Raw genomic sequence first — 14407 nt, 5'->3', positions numbered from 1 at the left:
TGCATAAAGGAACCCTGGTTGCATTAACTTTATTACCTAGGGCTGACTTTAGCGTTCTGTTGAGCCTGCCAAGTCATCCGTTATTCAAGTACTATAGCTCCCATTCTAGGCAGCTTGTCTTCAGGCATAATTTTAGCGAGGCGATAGCTAAGCTCTCAGTACCTTTTTAGAGGGTGGCGCTGAATCTCTGGTCTTGGTCTTGCATCGCGTAGTGGTCACATAATGTTCGTGAGAATCCATATGCCTGAGCGCGCAGGCACCTGGGTAACGACTGCCGTACAAAATGCAACAAGTGGGGCGAACTAAATGTTATTGTTCACTGGCCTGGATCTGAAACGAAAAGTCTTTCTCAAATAAATAGAACCGACTTTTAAACTATTTAACCGTTTGCGCTAATTAAGCACTCTAAAGATTTAAAATAGCAACAGTTTCTTGAAACAATGCAAATTAAAATTACATCAGTCGATCATTTAGAAAAAACAATAGAGGAGTGTATTGAACCTGATAAGTAACGGCGTTTAGTTCATTCAATGCCAAATTTGTTGAGTATTGAGTACTAAAAATCACATTTACTGCCCGCTATTAGGTGTCTAAAAATCGCGTCCCATGCAGGACTAGTTCCCACGTGTCGAGGGTAAAGTTGAGAGCGTTCACGTTGAGTCTTCATTAAAAAAAATATAAACATGATTTTCCTACACCAACCTGCTCGACATGTATGTGTATAATTTGCGATATCAGTATTTGACAAATTGCTAACCGGAAACCAATGATAGATATTCGTGACAGTATTATAAATATCGGATTATAAAAAAAATCATCCGCAGCCGATTTGATTGATCAAACTTAAAGATTTAAGCACACGGTTTTAGAAAGAATGGTCTAAGAATTTGTAACTATAGCGTAGCAATTCGGTCAATCCTGAAGTTTATCACTGACCGAACATAGATAGAACCATAAACTATACCATAGTGTTATAATAACCAAGAAATGGCACGGTATATTATTGTGGTGTTTCACTAAAAGAAGATGGGTATAATACTGCGTACCTAAATTTGCCTATAGATCATAGGCCATCATTGCCATGATACAACATCACATGTGAAACCTGTAATCAAATACCCTATTTTTATTTATTGTTTTATTTTATTTCATCATCACCCTACAGTGAGATACGTCACCATTAACAGGGCTGAAAGGCTAATTCTGAACATAACCCAACACATTCATTCATTTATTTAGTCAAAATTAATTCAATAACAATATTATTAGGCCTATAGAAAAGATACAAGAGCAGCAAGTCAACTTTTATTATTTTTATGACGTCATCCCACAGAGGTTAGTGTTTCTGACATTACACGGTTTCCCGTCTCCGTTTACCGTCCCCCATCTTGCAAGTGGTATGCAAACACAGTTTTCCGCTTTGCCCGATCTTATCTAGACATATAATGACACTCTTTTTAAACAATTACTTTATACCTACGTTCTAACTATAGTTTCAGAAAAAAACACAGAAAAATACAAACCAAAACCAAAACTATAAAATATGATATCTATACCTATACTGATAATAATAAATATGCGATTCAAAAGTGTGACCACGTGGTAACCACACTATGTGGTGGTTTTACGTTTTCAGTTTTCAAAAGAGAGCGGTATTTTGTGAATGAACGACAAGAGAAAGCATACAAATTTAATCGAAACCACCAGATTATTAAAACTGATAATTTCCCAGATCGATATCTTGAGCGAGAACCGGGTTTATTCGAGTTCACACACGATTAGCGGGATTTAGGACCTACCGAATGCTCTTTTGTATTTTTGCGAACGATAAAAATCATTAATTCAATTATTCCATTCTTTAAATGATGAGAATATTGATATTATGACAAAGATATACTACGCAAGTTAGATTGTCATACACTGGCCTTTTGTCTTAATTCTCACAGTAATTTCTTTGTTTTTTTTCTATATTACTTCATTGTTGAAAAACGTAACCGAAGTATCCGTATTGCCTTAAGCGATTGCTTGATTATCAAATAAGAATGAATAACTGTGTATAGAGTGTTTCTGATCTCTGAACCCCCCTCATAAATGGGGCAGGGGAGACTGGAATACAATAGAGACGGATGCATGAACAATGCTATGGGTGTAAGTATCCACTGATATGAACTGTATGGTGCCAAATGTCAACATAAATTCATGTTTCATTTGATATCCTGTGTGATAATTCAATGTATCGTTAAATAACGTTGGTAACCATTAGAAGGCAGTTTGATTCTGTGGCACCAATTGAAATCGAGAGGTTTTTAAATTACTCTGAATGGAGTAAATCTATCTTGGTTTCTTTATATTATTAGGTGAAAATTGATCTTGCTACAGTATACTTTCTCGCCGTATTTAAGTTTGTTTGCTATTATTATACTTCTGTGGCCGTATTCACCAATCACACTTAAGTGAGATATTTCACTTAAATATTAAGTATTTCACTTAACTCAACCAATATTTAAGTATTTCCGTAAGAGTATGTGTGAATGGTGAATAGGGCCACTGGTCTTCTTCACAGAGGAAACCTCATAAAGTTTGGCTTTGCGATTTAATTATAAAATCCCCTATTTTTATTGGAACCGAATTTGAATGAGCAAACTATTTTACCGTTTTCATTATAATATTTGGCAATTTACTTACGTTACTAGTTAGTTTGGTATGTTGTGCAGATGGTTTGACACTTAGCTAAGATGATGAATTCCGAGTACCCATCAAACTTGTGACTGTTGACAAATTAAATCGTGGAATATTAACTTTGACTCTTATGGAAGGCAAACACCGCCAAAATATATTTAAAAAGTATGCCCTGATGTGAGACATGATGCCTGGATAAATCAAAGGTATGCCGACGATGTCACCTTACCTGGTCATTTACAGTCCATTAAATAAGCATTGTTCAAAGTACGCTTAACACCTTTTATCATTATACCTTCATTTGACTAGAAAAATATTAGAGTTAACTGCACTTCGCTGTGACCGAGTTGTAATAGTCACCGTCCGATTATAATAATGCTGAATTGAATACATTTCTTCTGCTACATTTGCGCCAATGCCATTGACTTTCGTTCATCCGAGCTCGGCGATTAAAAATAAATAAACTGTATGTTAACGTGTGCTGTAAAGTTTACCGGGCGTTCACATGCGATTAGATAAATAGAAGATATACATAATTAATTTGTTTCTTTAAGGAGTTTGTCGCGTGTTTAACTCCCTCATTTGTAACTGTTGCAAGCTACGATAATATAATAAATGTCGCTATATATTACAGTAATTAGATTAATTACTGCAGTACCTAATGGTTCTGGTAAATTGTGTGAATGTGGTTATAGGCTACGTTCACACTGAGCTTGGATTGCGGTCAGATGGCCCAAAATCACACTGGTTCATTTATTACAGACTCCGTTACAAAACGTACGCGTGTGATCGAAAAACGTAACGTAGCCCATAGGTTTCTCCGTCTAATGCTTGGTTCCCACTAGAGACGCAACAAAAGAACGTAGCTCAACTTAAGTGAGTTGACCAATCACAAGCGATGAATTATTCGCATTACGTCCTAATTGTGTTGCGTCTTAGTGGGACCAAGCCTTAGTATGAACGTACCTTGGACGCATACCTGGGAATAGACATATAACCTGAAAACTGGCGCGTTATTTGATATTTTCATATACATTTTAATATTGCAATGACACCAATCAATTAGAAATCAATAACACAAATAATTGTAGTTATGATATGTAACAGTTGGTCGTACGCCATGAGCGTATAACAATAATAGTTAAGTTGAGGAATTACGATTGATTCAAATTCACTGATTAATGCAATGTCCCGTAAAACAGTAGAATAAACAAAGTGCAATCTAAAGGAATTCTATAGTGTTACAATAGTGTTAAAGCAACCTGTTACACAGGTATTTGTTTAAGGTAACTTAAACCATCATTATTGTAGAGATCTAGTATTTACGTAGCACCCGTGGTATTGCTACAGGTGGTACGTGTAGGTCAAGGTAGAGGTGCAATAGGTTCGCTATACTGTACTGTACTATCCATACTATTACAGAAACAATGGAACATTTCCATCTATAGACTAATTAAGGATAGGAATTCGAACGAATATAGACCTACCACATAAAGACACCAACATTATAATAATTAGGCCTAATACGGTAACTTATAGAAACATCTTATTTGAAAAAGTAGTACAGAGAACAAACGAAGTGTCCTTTTAAATTGAGATTAGGAAACATAAATTTCACGGCAACGTGTCCCCTTAATAGGGTTCCCCCTCCCCACCCAATACTGAATAGGGATGTCCCAAAGAACGGCCTCTACAGTATTTGTTAAAGTATATACAGAATTGCAATTGATAGATGGTGTGAATTTTGTATTAACATAGGCCCTATTTTAATTGTATTTAGAATCAAAGCAAAGAAATATAGCCATCTGCTACCGGTATGTATCAATCATTACAATTGTACATTTACTTTGAATGCTTCTAATAAAAGTTTATTTTTAGATTATCAAATAAATCGAATTATAACGAATGTATGCTAGTTAAAAAACCACCTTTTAAGATCATCAATTGTATGTCATGCATTCATCTAAAGGTCGTTTGTTAGAAGGTTTCTTTTAAGGAAATCCCCGAATCAAGTATATAATGTTAACTGTACTAAAATAGAGATTTCGAATTACCGTAATCATAATTTTGAGAAAAAAAATCAATTAAAATCTTTGCGAGATTTTAAGATAAACTTTATGAGCACAAAAGCCAGATTGTGTGACCTACATTAGAAGTATTGGCCTTGGTGATCACAATGTGACGTATTGACAATTTTTTGAAGCAATACAGTAGGCCTATGTAGTTTTTATATAGTATAGAACCATTAAGGGGAAACCAGCCAACAAAGTGTCCCCTTAATATGGAGTGTCCCCTGAATGTGTGTTGGCCGTTGTGTTAAAACATGCATTTCACCTTTTCACAAACAATAGTGTCCCAAAAGGAAGGGTTATACTTTATTTCGAAAAGAGAAAACGTCCAGCAATAAACACTAAAATAAACTGAATGAGGTAATCTCGGTGAACTGGTTCACAAAATACCCCGGTGAACTGGTTCACAAAATAGCCCCTGTATCCACCTATCTGTTAGGACAGTGATTAATTCACTATTGGTAATCCTTTGCCACATTGCCTAAAGACATAAAAATTATAAAAAAAATAAAATAATATGCAATATCCCGTATATAACGAACAATTTAAGAAGCATTGTCAATATTTTTAATTGATTATTTATTTTCATTATTGTTTGTTTGAATGAATGAAATTAAATATTGGCAGGTTAGGCCTATACTTTCCTGTAACGCACGATCCCTCGGGCTAATTAGATATGGTGCCAAATACTTAGTGCTGGTATTTGGCATGGATTTGCTCATTTAGGCCTTTAAAGGCATTGCTAATTTAGACCTTTAACTGAATTGCTAATAATAAGTTGAGGCTTTAAAAGTATATGATATACTTTAAGTTTAATTGATAAATATGACGGCTTTCGTACATTTCAACATTTCATTTAAATGAGGACATTATTTTCATATAACTGGATAATTTTCTGGTAATATACATTTCCTATAATTTTGTTGAAAGACCAAAAAGGTGCGAACTTTGAATGGACGCTTATCTTTAATCAAACAATATAATATTGCCTCAGGAAAAGTTTTAGGACGTGTATCTGAAATCGGAACCTTTAATGACAGTACAATGACCTCTGGCTCATTTATAAAGTTACTTTAAACTTGTTAAAATTGACTGAATTTGAAATATAAAGCGTGGTAATATCTGGTCATCAAGCATTGAGGACCTCCATGGCTAAAATATGTGTTATGGTACTCAGGCCTTACGTTGTGGTAGTCTTGTCGAACCGATGGAGGAACTATGGTACGGAAAAAATCGCTGTCGGGTCTTCTGTACTTTGCTCCGCGAGGGCTGTTCGATCGTAGTAATTCCCACATACAGAAATGAATATACTCAGACGTGGGAAAATTGCAATATTTAACCAGACCAGCAACACGTTTAAATGTACTACTTCAATCATGCAACCCTCGTCTATCCGCTAAAAGTGCTAAAATCCATATTTCTTTGTAGGGGATTACAAAAGGTTTTTGACTAGGCATCAGTCAATGAAAAGACCAGTTGCCTGGTTGGGAAAACGCGTTCAGTGATTAATTCCTGTCACCACATTTGAACACATTGCGTTAAAGCACTAACACTTTCCGTTTTATTACAACTATAATTTTGTATCGAAGATCATAGTTGGAACAAACCGGTTTTTACATTAACAAAATATTAATCAATTTTGAAAAAAAACCTATTGATTTGTTCAAGCGGGTGAACTAATATGGGTTGGCAATTTGGCATGCGCGTATTCTGTAAAATGTGAAGGTGGGAAAATAAATAATTTAGAACTTCCATGGAAACTGAACATATTACCTCTTACGATGGCAAGAGTGGCTAATTGTTCCAATGCGTTTAAAATAATATTTTACATAATTACAATTTTTAAATGTATTTAAAACAACTTCACACAAAAATATAGTTGTTAGTCAAAGGATATCTCAATGAAATTTCAACACTTTTTGAGTCGCATTCGGAAGTGCTGTATAATGTACGATCTTTTCTTCTCATAATTCTAACTCGATCAGGGACACTTTTTTCCGACTTGTTTTGCTAATTCAATAATAGCCAACACCTTCTTAATATATCATAATGTAGGGCCTATTTTCTTCTTATTTTAGATCGTTATGTTGAAAAATAAATTAAAATTTAATTCTACCGAGTGTTATTGTTAATTATGATACCCCATGAGAGATGAGAGAGACATTTCCACGTAGTCGCGATATTCTCATGAGGTACAATGACTTCGACTTAATTTTAAGCATAAAAATAGCGAGTAATATAGTTAGGCTATATCTATCACTATACTAAGAATATACATTTTGTGTTGTTTTCATGAACATTAAACTCTATCATTCTGTTATACATTTAGTTTTGCATGTGTTATAATTATGAAACCGTAAAAGAGTAACGTTAAGAGCATGGGAAATTGTTGATATATTGACTAAAGATTCTCATTATAGAACAATCTTATCTGAAGTCACATTCTTCAGTTCAGTTATCAGTGTTCACATCTTTTTTTTATATTACTTCTGCTGTTTGTATACACTGTTACAAGTTACTGTTTGTTTGTACTTTATGGAATAGTTTTGTATTTTCGTTATTTTTTTTTTTATAAGAACATACAGATTGATTACGTCCCACTGCTACACGACTATTTATATGGAACTTACATGTATGTACTTAAGATATCATACCATTTTAATAATTATTACCTGTTATTTATGCCAAAAGCGTTCGACTTTAATGTAACAAAGGATGTTACATTATCCCTATTCAATTTTCTGATCACTTTGGGATTGATTAATCGCCTGTTAAACTAGCAGGTTCATATTTTTGATACAAGTATCTTGGGAAATTATAAATCATTCATGTTTACTTCCAGAAAAATTGCGGTTTGCAAAACCAATGTATATTATTGTAAATCCAAATAAGGAACCAGACGCAACAATCTGGCCTATAATTTGCATTATTATTTGCTGCATTTTGATTGGATACTTGGTAATGCCTTGTCTGGTAATACTTCAAATCTGCTAGTTTAAAAATAGACCGTTAATTCAGTTAAATTTAATTTTGTGTAAGTTTTCCTTTTAAAACTCTTGTTGAAATATGAATAATATAAACAATAAGTTTAAAACGTTTCTGAATGCCTTTTAAAATATTATATAACAACTAGGCCTAATTGTATGAATTTTCTAAAATGACGGATGGGAGACGTTTAATTTAGGCCTATTATCTTTATTTTTAATAATGTACTGACATTTTTTTTCTCTTCTACATACAGAACATATAATATATATCTTATTTTAAAAAGGAAATTCGTGTTTTATTTTCGATTTGCTAACTTATTGGTCACTCCAATTCAAAATTAGTCGCTCTAAAAGTTTAAATTAATTTATTTTCTGGTAGGCCTACAGGAATAACTATAACTCAATTAGAATAAATGAATAGTGATTGTTTACAATTGAGTCCAGGCTTAACGGTCAGATTACATTATTACGATATTCAGGAGGCAACACTCGTGCGATCGGCTCCAAATATCTGAATTATTTTAAATCTTTGAAAATAATTTGTTCTTGATTTCTTCAGGTTAATACCAAAACAAGATGTATACTTTACAGAATGAATATCGAACACACCACCCCGAAGCAATCCAAAGATTCCATGCGAGTAAAAGGACCTCAAACCGAGATTACGGATATATAGTAAGGTAACCATTAATGTATTCGTTCTTTATTAAGTATCCGATAAGTTGGAAGATAAGATAATATTAATAGTAAGTTTCTGAAACAAGATAATATTGTGCAATGAAAATGAGACTTTAGTCTTTTAAGAGAATTAATATAGTGTAATTTAGGCCTATTTCTTTAAAAGGTCCTATTTTATAAAGATTTTAGTCAGTTTTAAGCCTTGTTTTCGCAATTCAGTTTCATACGGCAATGAAGTTATGTTGTGTTTGATATATAAAACGTTGATATATAAAACACGTCCGCTGGCTGAAATCTCGAATAAAAAAAAAATGAAACAAACTATGAAAGAAACAAACCAAAATTATTTTGCTATTTTTCATTTTTGAAAACACAATCCTAAATCTTTTAAAACATACATTTCTGGAAATGTATATCGATTTAAAAAAAGTATAAAATGAGTTGAAAATAACTGCAATTAAAAATGCTTATCTGGTTATCTGTTTTAAAAATGCTTTTGGGATTTGAGAAGACAAAAAGGAAACTTAATTATTCTAAAATAGATTATAGGAAATTATAAATTAATTATTCAAAAATCATAAATGTATTCTTCATGAACTTCAAGTTCACAGTATTATTAGCAACTACACGGTTACTTATATTACGGTTACAATTACTCTGTATAATATTTCATTGATGCGCAATACTAACTTAGTATATAACTTAGCGGTATAATAGTATAACAAAACATTTATAAAAGAAATTTTGTACTTATCATGGTGAGGAAATCAGAACACATGCATTGTTATTATTAGAGTTATAACGAAAATCCCGTCTGAGAAAACTCTCAACGAACAGTAGCCTACATTATGACTTATCAAAAAATATCATTATCTGTGTGACGTTGCCAGAAGTTTTATTGAACAAAACTCTTTATGTAAGGATGACATTGCAAGTACTACCTTTGTGATATCATTCTCAACATGTTGCTTAAATTACCAAACGTCGAGTAGCTTGCTTAAGCTTAAATTAATCTTAAATCTTTATTCTCTCACTTGTCAAGTTGTTAGTGTAATGTCTTTTTGTTTCTGTGAGTTAAACGTGCCAGTAGCCTTGGATATTCTGTATTCGTGTGAATAGCCGTTTCCGGCTAATTTCCGTTGATATTATGTTTTGCATTATTAAGTGCTAGCATTCTTACATGTCATCTGTATTGTAACACAGGAACACGGGGATATGTTCGTTATTATTAGAAGTGTCACCATTTTGATAGTGACTAGGTTCCGATATAATTGACCCAGTTTCGATAGCAAGGTAGGGGGTAAGATGAAGGGGAAGGTGCAGCTTAAATGTCCATTTTTGCTATTCGTCCGGTGACAAAATCTGACGCGCCCGTCCAAATAATACTGCTACCTATCAAACTGATTTCTGTACCCACTCTTACATACGAAATGCTATACTGTATGTTGACAATATGCAATGTAACATGATCATTTTATTACAGTAAGTTCCAGAAATATTAAATTAACTTTACCAACTTTAAAGTTTGAATTTATGTGGTGTTTGTTTAACTTACGAACAGTGGTTTAATTCTACCAACTTTGGTATATTTATGTTATATAGAAAATGTATTACGTTCCCAGAGGACATATAACCTAACTCCTTATGTTATAATTCATAAATCAGCATAATTTCACAGTACATTTTTTCACTCATATCATTTATCAACACGGTACACTTTGTTCAACTTGTTCATTCATTGATGATTTGTAGGAGCTTAAGTGGGCTAAGTTAATGACGGGTTATATTTTACCACTTTGACGTGCCATAAATTATTATATCACCATTCTGATGTACACGGGGAAATAGGGATGAGTGTAACATAAGTATGTTAACCTAATCATTCTTACAGAATGATAAACGGATTTAAACTGTCGAGGTGTTGAGTAAAATAGGTGATGAAATATTCAGTAGTGTAACCTTAAAAAGGCTTTTAGATATAACATAACAGAAAGTAGCTTTAAAAGAAAACTCTTAAAGGCGCGATTTAATCCTTGCGCATATAGATAAAATGTACTATAAAAACAGCATTGTCCCGTCCTCGGGTTTATAAGGTAGGTTAAGTCTATGACTTTGGCGGTACTTCAATAGAAAAACACCTGCACCCAGTAACAATAGGGTTGGTGTGAGTTTAAAGACGATCAAAGTTGTTACAGTTTGGCGATAGCTTAAGGAAATTATTTGTCTTTTTATATCAAGAATAGACGGTTGCCTGTTCACGATATAAACTTTCGACCTATAAATACTGTGACCGAGAACATCGCAAATAAACACACTGTATAATGCACTAAAATCAAACATTGTCAGACTAGAAAAGTTCCAAAACGAAATAGGCCTAAAATACAGTAGAAAATTGATTAGGAAGTCAGACGATTTCAAAAAACGGGTCCTGCACACTTTTGGATGAGAATTTATGTTCACATTTCAGTGTTTATTCGAATATAAGCCCCACACACTAGAGTATTAGCCCATCTCCAGTTTATAGTTCACTACATTGAGGTACACGGGTATAAACTCATAAATTCCAACTGTGTTCAAATTGGTACAGTAGGCTAATTCCAGTAAAGTATAATCATGACATGCGCGAATTCTTAATAAATGTTAGTACAGTGGGTTTAATTAGCCTCAGTTCGACTCAAAGTAAACATCCTAAATAAAAGTATAGAAGGCCTAATCGTAGTAGGCCCTAATAAATGTTATTATAAGCAAACCAACAATACAATGTGCGAATTAGTTAATTGCATTTTTCATCCTTGACTTTTTATCTTTGTTTAATTTAATCATTTATGTTATTTAATATATGAAACAATAGTTTTAATTTCTTTGTAGACACAACGGATGAAGAGGGGCGGCGTAGGCATATTCTGTTGTCAAAATAATTATATCTTTGACGTGATTCCATAATTGAATTATGCTGATTCTATTATAAAAAGAGTGTCATTAAAAAAAACAACGATTACATAATCTTTAGAAAAAAAGAAAATTTACCGAAAAGCATAATAAGGTTGAAATAAAAACTTGGTTTAGTGTGTAAATTTGCCTCTTTGACACGAACTTATTGCATTCTAACTAATGCTTTTCAGTGTCGGTTTGTCTTTGTAAACCTCATTATTTTTCCTCAGGCTAATAATAGGCCAGGATGAAGCTTTAATAATAATAATAATAATTTAAAAAATTCTATAGTAATTGAAAAAATAAAATTTGAAAAATATATTCATTTTCAAGTATATGTGGAAGGATAACCAATACCATGTTAGGCCACCTAAAATAGAAATAGATTTATACGGTTCGTAATTTATTCAACGCACTGCGGTTGTCAATGGGTATATAACCAGACATTAGAACAAGGCATGAACCCTTCTCTCAATTCATATTTGACGTACACTTTTCAAAATTACTCTTTACGAGCAGCGCATGCGTATAGGATGTACGCGCAAGTGAAACTTCATTAGTTAATCCGGTGACGTAATAGGTTAAATAGATGACCTTAACCCTTCACAGGATAAGTTGCTTTAGATCAAATATTATTAATATAATGTATAATATAATGACGACACTGTCGATCAAATTGGCCTATCATATGAATTCCTTAAAAAATATTAAAATTATAATTTGCTAATTATCAGCAAACAATACTTCTTTGAAAAGATAAGATTGGGATTTTGCTTTAAGAAAAGTATCAATTAAAATTCGGATGATCCATCGCGTCGTGATTGGTCAAATTACTTGCGGCGCGTCCGTGTGAATCAAGCTTTAGGATGCTGTTTGGTAAGATTTGGCAACATGGAATTCGATTAAAACCATGAAGCGCCCACCACATGCTGAACACCTCGTGGAATTAATTACATTCTTTGTGCGATCCGATCTTGTATGCATGATAATTAATAAGTTATGAAAGTTTGGTAGGAGTACGGTAGTAAATAATATAAACATACGGTAAACAGAAAAGAGAATAGTTAGTACTAATTTGCATAAGTTACTTATATCACGCCCTCTATATCGTCACACAAAAATGCTCTCTTTGTCTTTAGGTAATTTAGATACATTTTAAAAGTTTGACTTGAAATAAACGTTTCGCAGACATAGTCTTATGGTACTCGTTAATACGAAGTGTGGGATATTGGAATCAGATGTCTAATAATATGAAACTTATATTGTTCCACTCAACAACGTGAATCATAATATATATTAAATACAGTTCTGTCAAACGAAATCTTTTTTGTATCAAATAATCATATATAGATGAATTATATTTATTATAAAATCTCTGGTTCGTTAATAAAACATCATTTATTCAGTCTTTCATGGCCAATACTGTTATGACTCTATTGATAATCGAATACGCATAATCGCTTGAAAATTTGTTTTGACGGCATCATAATACAAAACGTATTGTATAATCATAGATTAGGAAAATCATGGCCAGGTAGAATGGTGGTTTGTTATTCCCATTGGCGAAAAGGTTTAGTGTAGAACAATACATTGAAATGAATTTCATCTTAGCTAAACCTCTAGCACACACCCCTAGTGGCCTCGATTGTTGCGCGTTAATCGTGTGGGCCTTGTTATTTTCTGGTTCGTTACCGTCCTTCTGGGCACGTGCTCCTCAAAACAAAATATTTCACCTTCACTAGGTGCTAGAGATGTATTTAGCCTCAGTTATTATAGGTTATATTGTATAACCTTACGCCAGTGCATCAAAGCAATCAAATCAAATCTTACATGCCGTTGATTTGTACATTATATATTTTTAAGGCTGAGGTTAGGCTGAGCAGTAGTCCATTTTGTTTCGACGTAAGGGACATTTCGTTCTCGTCTTTGATCAGTTTAAATTATAATAGGAGAGGAAATCATTACTATCTATCTATTTTGGTTCAGGCAAAGTGCGTACTGTTACCGTTTTCAATCGTTGGTTGCATGCTGAAAAATTTGTTTCAGTTTTAGTTCTGCTTTGGTACAAAATGTGCTGCTACTACTAGTTGTACTACTTGTGGTATATCGTTGCTGTAGTACTGAGCGTACGAATATTTATATTTGTTAATGCGTGCCACGTACCATATCCTCTATCATTATTTTAATATAGCGCGTGCCACAACTAAGCTCCTATTTTGAGGTCGTGATGCAGCAGCGCGTGGCAATGGTGTTGAGATATCACATTTATACAACTCAACTGAGCACGACGCCTTTTGTCATCTTGTCATTGAGCTGGAGTTCTTTGATAGGTGATTTGCCGGGAGTTTTTTGACACTACTAAATTAATACTTTTCTTCACATCTATTACACAATAGAACGTAAAGGTCGAGGTTATTTCAATACAAAGATTGACTAAACCAAACGAAAAATGATGACAGCCACACACGCACGCACCACCCATAACCCACCACCCTCCCAAATACATATTAGGCCACCGAACTGATCATATAATATTAGTATTGTATGTTGGATAGATCATTCATTGTGTAGGGCAAATGCATAGCTGTGAATAACCCATTATTCCATGAACTGTCTTCCTGTGACCCTTGAGATCAAAAGTACATATACAACATTAAATACAATGGTTTAAGCGACAGGTGAGTCCCCATAAATATTGATCCTTCACTCGATCAATTGGAAACAAATACAGCCCACAGTACCCAATTCTAGTCCTAAAGTACATGTTATTTCCGCGAACCCAATAAAGGGATCCATACCCATGGAGGCCCTCCAATGCGTAGTAAGGCCGTTTATAATAAATATTACACTTGTATCAAAAGCACTTTACAAACAAATTCAGAAAAATCAAAAGAAAACAAGTAATGAAACAAAACCATTTGATGCAACTTCTTATATTATATGGACGTTATGGCATGTTAATATTGAAACTCTTAAACAGAAACAAAGAAAACAAACGATCTTCTGCTTCTTCTTCTGCATATTCCTTCGAAAGTGGTGCACTAGTGCGGTTTTTTTTCTCAT

Source organism: Antedon bifida, chromosome 1 (assembly GCF_963402885.1).
Source record: "Antedon bifida chromosome 1, ecAntBifi1.1, whole genome shotgun sequence".
In the NCBI taxonomy this organism is placed as follows: Eukaryota; Metazoa; Echinodermata; class Crinoidea; order Comatulida; family Antedonidae; genus Antedon; species Antedon bifida.
This window is presented reverse-complemented; position numbering follows the sequence as displayed.